The sequence below is a fragment of the Dipodomys merriami genome, unplaced genomic scaffold (genome assembly GCF_024711535.1).
Source record: "Dipodomys merriami isolate MVZ:Mamm:240054 unplaced genomic scaffold, mDipMer1.0.p SCAF_9, whole genome shotgun sequence".
Classification (NCBI taxonomy): Eukaryota; Metazoa; Chordata; class Mammalia; order Rodentia; family Heteromyidae; genus Dipodomys; species Dipodomys merriami.
The window spans coordinates 12,307,791-12,323,736 of record NW_027206512.1 but is presented as its reverse complement, the minus strand read 5'-3'; the positions used below and the strand labels follow the sequence as shown (position 1 = coordinate 12,323,736).

The window sequence follows — 15,946 nt, the reverse complement described above, 5'->3', positions numbered from 1 at the left end:
CCAGGAAACAAATATCTGAAAACAGAAGAGGATGGATGTCACAGCTCAAACAGAGCAAATGTGATGTATGCATGTCCTACTGGTTGAATGGGATTCCTTCACCTTTCTGCTGACGCAAAGCTAATCTGTTCTGAATTCATTGTCATAGATTCACCTAGAAACAGTTCTTCTAGTATCTAAATATTTCCTTAGCCCAGTCAGGTTGATGCGTAAAATCAACCATCACAGCCTGTTATTTGTGACTTATTTATGATGAGGGGGGATACCCATTTTTCAAGTAAAATCAGCTATGAGACTAATGTTAACTTATGGAATACCACAAATAGTTCAGTTGTTGTGGCCTTGGTGACTGAGTTGTGAGGAACTCTGTTCAAATTGTGTAAGAATCCTTGAGTTTTGTTGTTTTACTTCACTTTGGGAGCTCATTACTCTAAGGCCTCATTCCTGATACTAACATTATCTAAAGGCCAACAATAATGCCTGCCTTCTGAATAATATGATGTATGTCCTAATTTGCCTATAAGTAGTTGCACACAGTGGTTTTAGTTATGTCAATTTACGAGTAAAATGCATCTTGATCAGTGTCACTCCTTCCATTCTTCTCTCTGCTTCAGTCATAGCCACACCCATCCCTTAAGTTGTCTGATTCTGCTATTTTTTTATTATTTATTTATTTTGTCTATCATGGGCTTGAACTGTGGGCCTGGCGCTGTCCCACAGCTCTTTAGCTCAAGGTGAGTGCTCTACCACTTGAGCCACAGCGCCACTTCTAGTTTTCTGGTGGCTTATTGGAGATAAGAGTCTCACAGACTCTCATGCCCAAGCTGGCTTTGAACTGCAATCCTCAGATCTCAGCCTCCTAGGTAGCTAAGTTTTCAGGCTTGAGCCAATGGTGAATGGCTGGTTCCATTACATTTATGACTGTATTCACACCATTCCTCTCTCCATCCTTGTTTTTATCTGAAGAAGTCCCATTAGAATTAAAAAAGAGTATCTCCATTTCCTCTCAGAGTCAACAATCGAACAGTACATTATTATCCTGTGCATAAGGAGAAAAAAATATGCTGGAGAAGGAATTTTCCTACTCCAAGTTGAGGATATATCACAGCATTTTGTCCCAACTGAGTGATGTCTGTGCTTTCTCTTTTCTATGTCTTAGAGTTTTACCTCTTGCCTTCCTAGATTCACTGAAATAGAATTATACTTCAAACCCTATGTAAATCAAAACTCAACATTTGACTTGATGGAACTAGGCTACCTGCCAAGTTTACTTTCATTCTGGTTTCTACTAGCTGTCCTAATATAGTGCGTGAATAAGTCTTCTAGGCTTAAAAATAATTAGATTACCAAGAGGAATTTGATGAAGGATTTGTGCTTTGCAGGCAAACTAAACACAAGTTCCATAGAAACTAGGAAAATACAGTTGTTTTGTGAGCTGAACTCAAATCTGAACATGGCGATGCCTAGGCAACCTGGTCCTTCTGTTTATGGATAGAACCTCTTAAAACTCTGCTATATTGAACTGAAATGCCTTTGTACAATAGCCTATTACTAAATGCAGAAACTGGATTTTTATCCTGAAGAGAACAGTAGCATTTAAGGGATTTTTAAACAGAAGGTATTTTTCTTATATTACCCTTCCTGCATTTTATCTTTAGTTTTCATCTCTCATTCTATGCTCTACATCTGTAGACCTGCTTAAAATGGCCCAGGTGTGACTAAGTCCTTGCCTGGAATGTTAGCCATTTCTTCTCCCAGTGTTCCTAAGAGGAGAGCTATGTATTATGCTGCAGATACAAAGTCATGCTCCTCCTAAGGAAGGCTTCTCTGCATTGCCATAGTACAGCCACTTTGCTGATGTGCCTGGGTCTGGAATGGGCTAATTCTGTCATGTCTCCCAGGGTGTCTGGGCCCCAAAACCTAGCAATCGGGAAGCAGTAGGACATAGTACAGGAGAGCAAATCTAATTTTCAGCTCATTGGTGAGTTCTAAGTCAATGAGGAGCCAAGCTGAGATAAGAAATTAAATGATGTTGTGAGCTCGCCTCTTCAAAATTGCTGGTATCTCCCTTTTTTATTTAGAAAATATATGTTAAAATACAAATAGTTAGATTTTGCTCTTGAAATGTTGGCAGGTGAGGAAGGCATCCTGACACCACTCGGGCAGGATAGAATTGTTCCAAGGTACCTTGTGTTTCAATTCTTTTTAATGTATCTTGAGTTCAAGAAATGAAGGAAATATCCAGAAATTCCAAATACCTGCTAGATAATATAATCATGTATATTGAGTCAGGTGCACACTGCATATCTGTAGAAGATTTTCTGACAAATCAAGAATATTATTTAGTGACACTATGGCTCAAGTGGTAGAGTGCTCACCTTGAGCTGAAGAGCTCAGGGACAGCACCTATGCCCAGAGTTCAAGCCCCATGACCAACAAAAAATAAGAGAGAAAGAGAATATCATCTTACTCTTATGTTAATAAAATTCAGGTGCTTGGATGTGATAGCTTATGTAGCTACAACTACCCAAAGACTAGCTTGAGCTCTTTCCTTATTTCCTGTGACTCCAAGATGCTGACTACAGGAGAATCTGGAGTAAGTGAATTACAGAATTAGATTACTCTTTGCTTACAGCCTTAAATGAGAAATTTATTCACTGGAGAATAGCAAACAATTCAGAAAATATAGCTGACCATTAAAATCCTATTTATCAAATATCCGCTTCATGCCACATATTGTTATCAATGGGAGTAATAATATGATTTTAGAAACCTAAATTTTGGGGCTGGGAAGGTGGCTTAGTGGTAGAGCGCTTACCTTGCATGCCTGAGGCCCTGGGTTTGACTCCTCAGCACCAAATAAGCAAAAAGAACAAAGCCGGAAGTGGTGCTGTGGCTCAAGTGGTAGAGCCCTAGCCTTGAGCTGAAGAGCTGAGGGATAACACCCAGGCCCAGAGTTCAGGCCCTACTACTGGACCCCCTCCCCCAAAAGAAAAGAAACCTAAATTTCATGTTTCTGTTCTTTTTTTCTTCTGATATAATTCTGAATAATAAGCATATTTAAACTGGAATATGTAAGTAAAAAAATCCACAAAATATATTCTAGAGTGAGTAATTTGGAGGAAAATTAAGATGAGAAAAATGAGATTGAGAATGTGAGTAGAAGGAAAAATCAGCTACAGTGGTCAGGAAATCTCTCTCTTTCTCTCTCTTCTGATGAATTAGCATTTGAAATGATTAGTGAGTAATGAGAAGAGTTAATCCTGTGACAATAAGAACAAGGAACATGTCAGACATACACAGAGCAAGTTGGGAAGTTCAGTAGGAACTTATGGTAAGCAGGCACTAAAAGTCACAGGGTCCTCAGAGTATATGGTTAGGCATTTCAATTTATATTGAGGGCAATGGGGTACCATAACAGAGGTGGAGCAGAAAAATGATGGGCTATCATTGCAAAGCATGGACATGACAATAATAGAAAACTATTGGAAAGAATGAAAGTAATGATGGGAAAATGCATAGAAAAGCATTGGAGGGTGTGGAGAGAATGATTGCTCTGGTTTGGGTGAGGATAACAGATTGTGAGAGGTGGTAGTTGGTCAAGTGTGTAAGTGCATTGATTTAAGACGACCAATGCATGAGATTGTGTGTGCATCAGTTGGAAGCACTCAAAGCTTCCATGTATGAAATCTTGTCCCAAGCATAGAAGATTGTCATTTTGTGATCTAGTTGCTTTTCTCTGCTGACACCAAAGAGTTCTCAGGGATTCCACAGCCCATGCTTTCTTCTAGTGTTACTGTAAACCTGAAAGCTGAGAGGAGGAGATCAAGGGTTGCAGAATTCTGATTGCTCTCCTCTATTAATATAGCGTGCCCCGGAGTTCACCCCTGCTGTGCGTTCTTCATGCATCAGTGAAAGTTAACACCACATGTCCATCTTTGAAGCACAGGAACTATTCCCTTCCAGACTACTCTAGGATTTTGAAATCTAGAGCTTTTCTGAAGTAGGGCAAACTGGAGAATACCTATGGGAGCTCAAAATTAGAAGGACACAGAATTTAAAAAAAATCATTGTGAAACACTGAGCTATATGAGATTGTATAGAACTCACATACTGACAGCACATGTTTCTCTTCCAATGGTGGAGATGAAGCATGCCACCAATTACAAAGTGGCTTTGAGTGCCAATTTCCTGCTGCTAGCCCTGTCACCAAAATTGCTAGTTGGCTGTATCACTTAACTTATTTTAAGAATGCTGGTTCTTGAATTCTAAGCCTACAATCCATTGTCTACAACTGAGACCCTGCCTGTTTTTGTCCCCCACTCCCATCCCTTGCCCCTTATACATGATTCTCTTTATCTCTAACTTCCTGAGGCCACCCTGAGTCACCCTGAGTCACCTTGACTCACTTGATCTCCTCAAAGACTACTTTTCTTTCAAGATTTTATTCATATTTCCTTCCTGCTCCTTCTGTCAGACACAAGGTTAAACAGCCACCATCAAAAGTAAAACTTAAGGAATGAAAAGAAAATGAGAAAGTTTTTGTTATTAAGTCCTAGCAATATGTAGTAATGTGTAAAAGGCTTTTTTTAAGTGTGAGCTATAAAGTTATGTCAATGTCTTTGATATTTCCATTTGCATGGAGCATCGTTACTGGAGAATGGAGAAAAGGATCTTACCCTATGTCAAAAAGCATGTTACATTTTCTCAGGATTTCTCTCACAATGTCAATTTATTTAAAAATGTCAGTTGTTTTTGTATTGAGGTTGGAGAATTGGTGTCCCATACCTTAATTGCCTATTTTGGAAAACTGTCCTAAGAAATTAAATCACATTGTATTATGCTTTTTATAATTATTTGGCCATAAGTGCATTACTTTCTGCCTAAGACCAATAATAGCAGATTCCTCCAAATTAGATGAGAAATATTAAAGCTAGAATGAATTTCTGAGATCAAGACTGAGTAACAGTTTGAAAATGAGTGATCTGTGTATTTGCTCATTATGTGTTTGAATTACAGAGGTCAAATGAATATTGCTTTAATCTTTAAGGAGCCAAGTCAAATAGAAAGATTAATATGACCAAAGTGATTTCAATCCAGTCCACTTTATATTTTGGCTGCCCTGATTTGGGCAGAGGATGTTGACATTAGGGCACTGAGAAGATGGTTTGCAAAAAACTTGAGGCATACGTTTCAAGTGTGCAATGAATACAAAAATAGTTACATAGACAATTGGCTTTACTTGTCATCGAAGCCCTTTGATTTTGTAGGAAAATTACTCATTTTTTTCTAAAATACGATTGTTCATTAGTTATTCTAATATGGGAAATGTAAGACACATTTTGCCAATATTCAACAAATATTTATAAAATTAGTGAATTTATTTTAGAAAACATTTCACAAATTAAAAAATCTTATGTAACTAAGATAGGGATATCACTCCTTCAGTTAAAGTAATTTCTTCATAAAAGTAGGAAATATTCTATGAAAAACAGTAAGATTATTATGTTTCTCCTCTACTTAGCAAAGTATTTAAAAATACTTATAAAGTTAGGGGCTGGGTTTGATCCCTAGCATCACAAAAAAAAATAGTAGGAATTATAAACCATAAGTAAGCTGTGTGTATGGTTAAAAAGAAAATATTTTAACAAATTGGGATGTGTTCCTAGTTCAAGAGCCATATCCATATCTATTCTGGCAACTAGGTAGAAATACCAGCCTCCTCAACACCTGACATAGCAGCGCCCTCACCCAAGTAGTCTTCTCTAAGGGCTAATAGAGATTAGCATCCCCTGAACAAATGGCAACTCCTGAATTGTATGAATATTCTGCAAGAAGGAAGACCTTATGTCCTAAGTATGCAGAGACATTTGGGCATTCTAAGAAAATTTTCAGTATTAAGGTTTTTTCTTTTTAAGCCAAGGGCGATGTTTGCTTTGAGACAGATGGTTCTCACACCCTAATCGTTTTACTGCTCTCTGCCAGATCCTTTGAGTACTATACAAGAATACAGAGGAAACCGATAAATCCTTTCCCCTCAGGTACCATAGCATAGCAGAGAGAGCAGGGCATTGTGAAACCAGCTGTCTTTTAACTAAGGCACTGACAAGGAATGTGAGTGAACTTCTATAAATCCTACTTTCTCTGGGCTTCAGTTTCCTTATCTGTAGATTAAGACTATTGGACTTCTGTATGTAAGCTCTTGCTGAGCTTTGTGATATCTTTTTTTTCTGACTTTTTTTTTCTAAATGCTCACATACTACATTATTTAAGGTATATTTCCTTGTAGGCTTTTCCTCCCCGTCTCTGTCTGTTTCAATATATGGGATAGGAGGATACTGACTAAGTCCGAGGGGAAGGAGGAGGAAGAAAATCAGCTACAGGAAGAGTTTATATCCCTGTCTACAAGAAAACTTAAATATAGATACCACTGCTTTCAAAGGAATGGTTTATGTCCAAACAGTATTTTCCAGACAAGCTCTGGACTTTTTTGCCAACAGAATTAACTTTAAACTGAAGTCTGTAGACAGTTAAGCAAGAGTCACCACTGGGAACAGCTGGGAGTAGACAAGGCGAGTCACTTATAAGGTACTGTTTTTTTACCAATTGAAATCTTCAGGGTTGCTTTGTTTGGGGGAGACAGGTCTTCTGTGGTCTTTTGGCTGTCTTTTTCGCTCAGCCTTCTGTGACTCTGAGAGGAACTCTTTAAAATATTTTAGCTTTGTAGCTGTGTGGTTTGGGGGGCTGACAATCCAAGCAATTTGTTTTGTTTTGTTATCAGGAACTAGATGATTGTTTTTATTTTATTTTATTTTAAAGCTTCACTGTTCAGATTTTTATGCCTTTGTTACACCTTGTCCCACCCTCCCCTCCATGGTTTGTGTGTTCTATTGTTTGTGTTGGATAAACAGAGATATGCTTAAACATTACAGGGTTCTCAACTGAGGGGGAGGGAACTAATGCATCTTTGACTGGAAGTATAGAATCAATATAGAGCCAATCAGATAAGGCGAGGACCAGGAGAGGACAAGCCCAGGCACTTTCACTGATTCACTCTTGGCTCAGTAACCATTTTGTGGCTGGGTAGTTTTAGATGACCTTAATTTTTTTTTTTTCTAATTTAGATGGTGACCTGGAAATATTTTTTTTTTAATTAAGGTTTTACTCTGGTGGTGTTTGCATCTATGTTTAACTGTTAGATTTTTAACCCTTTCTTTGCTTCTGAAGCAGAGAAAATAAGTGTTATTTAGGTTACACTTATCCACTTTAGAGTGGAAGCATTGCTAAAAAAAAAAAAAAAAAAAAAAAAGGGTAACATTTGTAATTAGATTTCAAGTCATGGAGCTATGGAAGGGCTACCAGAACAGAAGATGGGAGATCGTCTGAAATAGACTTGTTGAGGTCAGAAAAGACCCTGTGGGCCCCTTCTTAAGGTATCACTCTTTTCCCAGGGGCCTGGCTCACAAATATAATAATATTTGATACTGAGTCTATTAACAAGCAGTGGAGACAAGAGTTTCTGCCTATGTGAACTTTCTGGGAAGCGAAGTTTACAACTTTAACAATGAAAATCCCAGAGTGCTTTGGAAGAATTTAATAAGTTTTGGATAATCATCTTTCCGAATGCCACTGCATATTTAGATTCCTCCCTGGAAGGGACAATATATGATTTGATGTTTTATGAATGGTTGAACATGCTCATTGGTACAGATTATATATAATATTTTGTCTATAATGAGACAATGATCTGGGTCCATCTTGTAGTGTGGGAGACAATTAGCTCTTATGTTAACAGGTCACATGACCACTGTAGTTTTTAAATTCTTATTTCGTAGGACTTTTTTTTTCTTCTCTGCATTTCCACTCCTAACAGAAATGAGTAAGTACTTACCCTTGGATACTTTGTATTCCTCTAATGACTCCCAGACACTCATGTAAAACCATTATTCATTTTGTGTTATAAGCATAAAAACTGGGGAGGAAACCTCAACTTATAAAGAAGTAAAGATGGAGTCAGAGGCACTGACTTTATCTGTGGCTCAACAGAATCTCTTTTGAGAAAAGGGCATAGACACAGCAACATCTATTTTGGGCGCTCAGGAGACTTTTGGCTTGTGCCCAAGCCCTTAGTTGTGCTCTGTGGTAGAGGTTGCCATGGAAGTGGCTGAGGAATATGTAACACGTGTCTGCAGCAGATACAGAAAGTGCTGTTTGTTCCCTTTTTAATGAAGTTCCTGGAGGTGTATGTCCAGGAATCAGTACTATCTGAGTCCTCAGGGGCAGATATAGTGTTAATCAAGCACTAGGGATTTATTTTAGTCCCTTTCATATATATGCTGTTCACATGTGTGTGAAGTTGGGAAGTAGCATAATAGGTATTGTAGAAAAGAAAGAAAAGGTAAGACACATTCTTAATTTTTGAAGTTCTTCTATATGGAGATCCTGCTTTAATGAACTAAATTGAATAAATCAAGGCTAATTTTCTCAATGATCTTCAGAACAGTATTCAAACTTACTTGCAAATTCTTTGAAAAATACTTACAAAGCAGTTTTCTCAACTATGTATTTTAACTTGTGTAGCACAATGTATGACAATATGATTTTTTTAATCTTACAATATTTTTACATTGAGCTTTTCAGAAGGAAAATAGCCCACTGGTTTCTCAATAGTCTTGATAATTATGGGAATGGCTTTTATTAATTTAACTTGATGCAAGAAAGAAAAATGGATATATTAGATTGAGATATGAAGCTACAAACTGAATCTGGGACAATTTTAACTAGAATCGGGTGCTGATGAGAATCCTTTGTTAATCATACACCTTCATTGAGAAGAGTAACTTAGAAACCCTTCAAAAAATTTGTTTTGCTTATGCTGAAGTTTGAACTTGTTTGCTCACTGCTGCTGGTGATCTAACTCTTGAGGCATGCCTCCAGCCCAGCTCTTTGCTGATTATTTTTGGAAATGGAATCTAGAAGACTTTTCGGCCTGCCTTATCTTGAACCTTATTCCTGAGTAGTGAAGATTATAGATGTGAGCCAGTGGTATCTCCCCTTCCCCCAATGTTTGAGAAAAGTTTTACATATTCACTGTAGAAACTTTTCTTGAGTGTTAAGGCATCTTGTGGTATGTATGACACACTGTTCTGTTGAAACAATGAATTAAACACAGTCACAATTTTGTCTGCAGCTATGAGCCAAACCCTGAAGACTAGATATATTTGGAAGCTTTTTCTATAAAGCTGTCTAGAAACTTTGTGGGCTTTGGCTCCCTACTTTGTTCAGTTGCATGGAATAACTTGTTTTAAATAAAATGTTATTTTAATGGAAGCACACATCCCTTAAATACCAAATATACAGTTTTAAGTCAGCATTAAAAAAGCTTTTTTTGAGTGAATTTTCTATATTCATTAATATTTCATTTTCACATTTACAGTTAAATAAGAAATTTGAGGATGCATGCTTAATACCAACAACCAAACTTTGATTTCTTGAAAATTCAAAACCTTTATGAGTACATACTTAGAAAGACTTCAACTTAAAAAGATACTTCTAAAAAACGGAAAAGTATGTAACCAGTTAAATAAATGAAAGCATGTTGACACCGACTGCTATTACCTTGCAAGTCTTCTTGTCATCTCTGGGATTAGAACTGTTAATGCAGCTGGAGCTCAGATCTCAGCCCCTTGTAGAAGTCAGTGAGCCCGGGTTACTTACCACTGGAGAACACAGCCGGAGCAGAGGCACTTTTGAAATTTCTGAGGTTGCAATGTTATTTTCCCATAAAAGTCCACATTTAGTTCACATTCAACTATAATCTCTCAGAAAAGAAAAGATGCTTAATTTTGACCTGTGTATGTCCAAATGCATTCTCTTGGCAAAGGTACTAATTTAGAGCTTCCAGGCAAATTTAAGTGGTGATGTAGTCAAAACCAAGATTCATTTTCTAGAACCTAGTTTGTTGAATGAATCTAAGTGTCAAAACTTAAGAAAATTAGTAAATAACATGGTGCCCAAGCTACTATGTTTCATATTATACTATGTGAGTTTACTTAGTTTACTATGAGGACATGCTATTTAATGAATTATAAAATTGGCATTAGCAAATAATGATCTGAAATTCTGAATCTCTATGAAATGAAGAGATCAGAAATCTATAGCCATAATTGAAAAAGTACAGTTGGAGGATAGGAAAGTGTATATTGTTTTCCTGTACACTTTTTCCCCTATTTTGTTGGAAGCATCACAGTAACCGTTTTCTGTTCCACTGGCAGCACCTCAAAGAACAGAACAGCATAGAACTGTGTATTATTTCATTCTGTGCCTGTCCTGTGCATACTGGAACATGTCTGCCATTGCTGGGATCTCTGTTGTTTCAGTGTTTGGGTTTTTCTTTTGTGAATAAAACTAGGATAAGTATTCTATACATGATTATATTTCCTTTTCTTTTATTTCAAAGCTGTTGGGATGGAAATGAAAAACCCTTGGACTGTTTTGGTTTTTTTTTTTTTTTTGAGAAGTAAGTCAAAATATTAGCCATTTAGAAACTAGACTTCTAAGTTTTCTGTCTAATTTCTATATTCTACCCAAAGAAGCAATGGCTGGTTGAGAAATTCATTCTGGGCAGGAAGTGAAAGCATAGTTTCCTGTGTCTGAGTAAGAGGTCAGCCATGTCCCCTGCTCTCTGAAAATCCCCAGGGAACTGAAGTGTTCTCATACTAGAGAGAGAAGGCAAGATTCCATGCCAGAAGCCTTTCCTACCCAAGGAGTGATAAACATATAATAGCTATGAGAACATTTTTAAATAGCTGTCATGTTGTTAACGAATATTTGCTAAAGCATTTCCTGAGCCACTGGTGTTTATGGAACTTTTAAACAAAATGTTTATAGAGATAGATCCTGGATTTGCTTCAGGAATGATGTCCTTTTTACTTGTACCTTTGTTTTTCTTTATGGCACAACTGATATTTGGGCCTCTGCTACACTAAACAAACAAGACAACGCTCAACTTTCTCTACCACATTGCTGTCTTCCTAGTGCCAAAAAATGTTCTGTGTTCTGTTTCTGCCTCTTCATCTCCCGCTGACTCCATAATCGTGTGCAGTTTGAAGTCAATTTTTTTTCAACAGTACTGATAATGTCACAAGAAGATTGCTATTGATGGCTGAATCAACAAATCAGCATTTGATGCTTGTCCTCATCATCTGTTTTGTTAAGCTCTTCTCCAGAGAAACTAACCACACCCCATGATTCCTCTCTGCTCTAGGTACAGCTTCCTTCCCTATAGTTTGTGCTGATACTAGGGCTAGAAGTCAAGGCCTGGGCACTGTCCCTTATCTCTTTTCCTCAAAGCTGGCACTCTACCACGTGAGCCACAATTATACTTTCAGCTTTTTACTGATTAATTGGAATCTCACAGACTTTTCTTGGCTGGGCAGTTCTAAATCATGATCTTCAGATCTCAGCTTCCTTTTGAGGCACAGCTTTATCTCATCTCAGTCTTATCAGCCTAGCAGGGAAGTGGGCTGGATGTCAGCTCCAAAAGGCCTGCATAACCTCAGGCAATTGCCTCACAAGCCAGCACATCTGTGCAAAGATAACCCAAGTGCTAGTGTGTCTACCTTGTCTTTCCCTCTGGCAAACCAGCCCTTCAACTTTCTTGTTGTTGCACACTATGTACCAAACCAAGAAGGTTAGTGACTATATTCTTGACATATTTTTTCCTCTTCATTCACATGGCCAGCATCTTGCTCAGTATTTAGTTACTTCTCAGCCTCTTAATCTTCATTCCCTACTTTTCCATTTCACTCATCTTCCACAGGTTTAGCTATTTAAAGATCAGATGATAGACAGATAACCAATGAATTCTTAGAAGTAGATAAGAAGGAATGATTTGAGGCACATCTGTGATATGTTTACACACACTGCCCTATATGTTAGTGAATCTTTCTGAGTTTGTTTTCTAAGATAAAATAATACTGGCTTACATGTATGCAACCCTCCTATGTACCCACCTCCTGGGTACCTTTCATGAATTTGCTCCTTCCACAATCAAAAGAGCTTATATTATTTTCAGACAAAGCCATCTCTCTTCTTCCTACATACACATTTTTTTATAAGAAAGAAAAGCAAGAAAAGGAAAATGGAGTCTTTCTTCTTTTTAACTACTACAAACTACAAGATACACATTCATATTTATGTAGTATGTGTTTATTCTCTCTGCTCTGGAAGTGCTGGGGTTTGAACCTAGATCCTCACACTTGCTTGGCTTGCTTCCTCATTTGGAACTCTTCAACTTGACCTATGTGTCCAGCCTAGCTTTTTGCTGGAGGAAGAGTATGACCAGCTGGCCAGACACCAGATCAGAGACCCTTGAGTCTCCTCCTCCTGAGTGTCTATCATTACATGTATGAACCACTGCTGCCTACGTGCCTGCAATTTTCTTTTCTGATTCTTTATGACTCAATGTTAGACAAGACAAACAAGTAGAACAGCAGTAACCTGTCCTAGGCTTTTAGATACCAGACTACTGCATGGATTTATAAATCCAAAGAAATAGAAGAGCACAGTCCTTGAAGTGTCCTTCTATTTCTTTGGATTTATAAATTCAAAGAAGGACACAAGGACTGTGTCCTTCTATTTCTTTGAATTTATAAATCCAGGAAGCATGTTCAGATTTAAGTTGAAAGTCAATTCAAAGTAATAAACAAAGGTTTTCAGATGCATACCAGAAACGTTGCTCTATTATCCTGGAGTCGTAAGTTAATTGAACTTTTCTGAAGTTTCACCTATCTTTCACAAGGGATACACTGACCATTTGTTCTGGTACACATATGGGTTTTTGAAGGCTATTGTTATTGTCTCTCTAGTACTTTTTCTCAGAGACTACTGCGATTATTTCTGTTCAAAGATTTGGGCTCTTTCATTGAAAGAACAAAAGGAATGGAGAGAGAGAGAGAATGAGAGAGAAAGTCTTGTGTCTTTTTCCATTTCCTTAATCGACTCATTAATTACTCACAATGCAATTTGTATAATCATAGAACAGGGGAGATAAATGGAGCATTAAGACCACTTATTTCAACTAACCAAAGCTGTCCCAACTAACTGAAGTAACTTACCAGCCACCATTCAGCAAGTTGCCAACATGTGTCTTCTTTTAGAACCTAGTATTCATGATGTTAGGTGAAGTGAACCCCAAGATAAGGATTCAAATATTTTTTTTCTTTCTTGCTATTGCTTCTAACATATTTATAACATGATCTTTTTGTTGCTTTGTATGTCCCTCCCCCACGGTATAACCCCTGCTTTCACTGTATTTGATGTTGGTATAATTTGTGGAGGGGAAGGGAAAAAACCAATTGTTTAAATAGGGATACAGGTGGACCCATTGCAAAATGAGATGTATAACACGTTATGTCAAAAAACAAACTTTACAACTTTGGCAGGGGGGTGAGGAGGGGGTGGGAGATGGGAAGGGATGGGAAGGGGAAACAAAGGAGTAGGCAACAATGCTTGATAAGAAATGTACTCATTACTTTGCCCATGTAATTGTAACCCCTCTGTACGGTATTTTCACACACACACAAAAAGAACCTAGTATTCATACTGAAAACTTCTTGGAATTATAATCACATAGTCCTAAATTCACAACAGTGATAAAAGTAAACCTTTTCTTTCCTTTTCCATTCATCTTTTAGTGAGGGTCAGTAAGAATAGTTAAAATTTAGTATCTTAGCAATCCATCTTTGGGCTAGGAAAGTGGCTTATTGGTAGAGTACTGGCCTAGCATGCATGAAGCCCTGGTTTCAAATCCTTAGTACCACATAAAAAATAAATAAAAGAAGTCAAATTAAAAGGGAAAAACTTTTTTAAAAAAAGAAATCTATCTTCTTTTTCACTCATAGGAAATGTTCTTTCATGAGATACCTTTTTAATTTGCCATTTTGCCTTCTTTTTTTACTATTTTAACTATATAAAATAATGAGGTATATTGTGACATCATACACATAGATAATGTGCTTTAATCATATCATATCCCTATCCCACACACAAACACATTACTCCCTTGGGTCCCTATCTGCCTTCTGTTGATCTCTTTCCTAATTTAAATTTTTCCTCTTGGAAATGGTTATGTCTCTGAGATACTCACCATGACCAGTTCCTGTCATTGGCTCTCATAGGGCATCCACTGTGACTGTCATTCCTTTGCTTTAACTACTGACTGGCTGATCTGTTTTCATAGCTCAGTTCTTTGAGGACAAAAACTTTATATAATATCTGTGTGTGGAAAATCTTAGCCCATGTGCCAGCACATGAATCCCAAATGTTGAGGTCCAATATTCCTCTTGTCTTGCTAAAGACTAAATATGCTTAAATCAAATGTGAGATGGTTTTCCCCAGAGATATGAATCAGGATGCAACAGTTGTCACATTAGATGTCTTGATTAGTCAATTGAAAATTAGTCAGGTGAAAGTTACAGGCAAAAGTGTATAAGCTTGCTTCTTTTTCTTAGATTAAGTATCCCAAAGTTTTGTCCTACGTGTTTTATTTCTTATCATAAAGTATGTGACCTGTAAGTATTTTTGTCCCAGTTTTTTAATATGTTGCCTATCTCAGCCAGCTGCCGGTGGCTCATGCCTATAATCCTAGATGTCATATGTAGGAGTGGAGTAGTTCTGTTTAAAAGCTCATCCCTTGCTATATTCTCTCCCGCTGTGACATTCATGGGATCCAAAGCTGAAAACCAATCTAAGAGCAAAGGGACCTGTGAATTACTTTGAGTTTAAAGGACAGGAAGGCTACAAAACCCAAGTTACTTTTCTTTATAGTCCTGAATGATGGAAGGTTATTAGCAATGGAAACTAAACAGACACATTCAGAACTGCCATGTGGCCCCAGAGGGGAGCAGAAGGGACAGGGAGAAAGCCAGACCTAGGGCAGCCCAGGTGTCAGGACTGGGAGTCCTCCAAACCCCAGGATCTGTAGACATAAGCCAGGATTAGACAAAGATGAGGAAGTCACTATTTCAGAAATGCCCCTGTGTTTCCAGGATGAGGACTGTGATCTAAATCCCCTCTTTCAGAACATGGATCCCTGAATGTTTCTGACCTCAGATGCTGTCTATGAAATCGGGGACCGTAGATAAAGTTGCAGTTAGCTGACAGTGAAAAAGAATAAGGAATTCAAATTGAATATACTTAGTTTTGTAGACCAACAGATATCATTTTAACTATAAACAATTTCATTTAGCAGTCTATTTTACTATCAAATTATGATATCAAAATAATAGGCTATAATAATTTTTCTTTTTCATGTAGCTAGGATTTGAACTCAGGAGGCAGGTGCTTCTACTGCTGAACCATGCATCCAGCCTTGATTTTTGCTGATTGTTGTGAGATTGGGTCTCAAGTCCTTCACGAGAGTGTACTTGGGTGCCTACCTTACATGTTCCTTTGTAGTTACCATAACAGAAGAACATCATCAGCTCTTGTTGAAGGGATCTAGCAAATTTTCCTTTCAAGCTGGCCTCAAACCTCAATCTACTCAACTTTAACCTCCTAAGTAGCTTTAAAAAGAAAAGAAAGCTAATTTTCTAGAAGAATCTTTACTTTAGATAGCTTAATAGTGCTTCAAATTTTAATTAAAATTTAAAAAATAATTATTTAATTTTAATTCAATTTTTTATTTTTATATCCTCCAAAATCTGGTCTTTCAGGACCATAAACATCTATTATCTTTCTCGTTCCCTGACATTTTAAGTAATGTAGGAAAACACTAAAATTGTTTTGCTTGACTGGAAATGCCCTGTAAAGTGAGACTATACTGATGATAAATTATTTCAATCCAATTTCTTTTTTTTTTTTGTCGGTCATGGGGCTTAAACTCTGGGCCTGGGTGCTGTCCCTCAGCTCTTCAGATCAAGGCGAGCATTCTACCACTTGAGCT

The 15,946-nt window shown here is 37.4% G+C and overlaps 1 protein-coding gene across 2 annotated transcripts in view; it reads left to right on the top strand.

The window, feature by feature from the left end:
* Arhgap24 (Rho GTPase activating protein 24) overlaps positions 1-15,946 on the top strand; it is a 466,818-nt gene that overhangs the window by 269,718 nt on the left and 181,154 nt on the right. The window contains exon 1 of one of the 2 annotated variants that reach the window (XM_070012338.1): positions 6,342-6,588. The exons of the other annotated variant lie outside the window; for it this stretch is intronic. The gene's annotated coding sequence lies outside the window, so the exon portion shown is untranslated. Of the gene's footprint in view, positions 1-6,341; positions 6,589-15,946 lie in introns of those variants that run through there. 2 annotated transcript variants of the gene reach the window in all.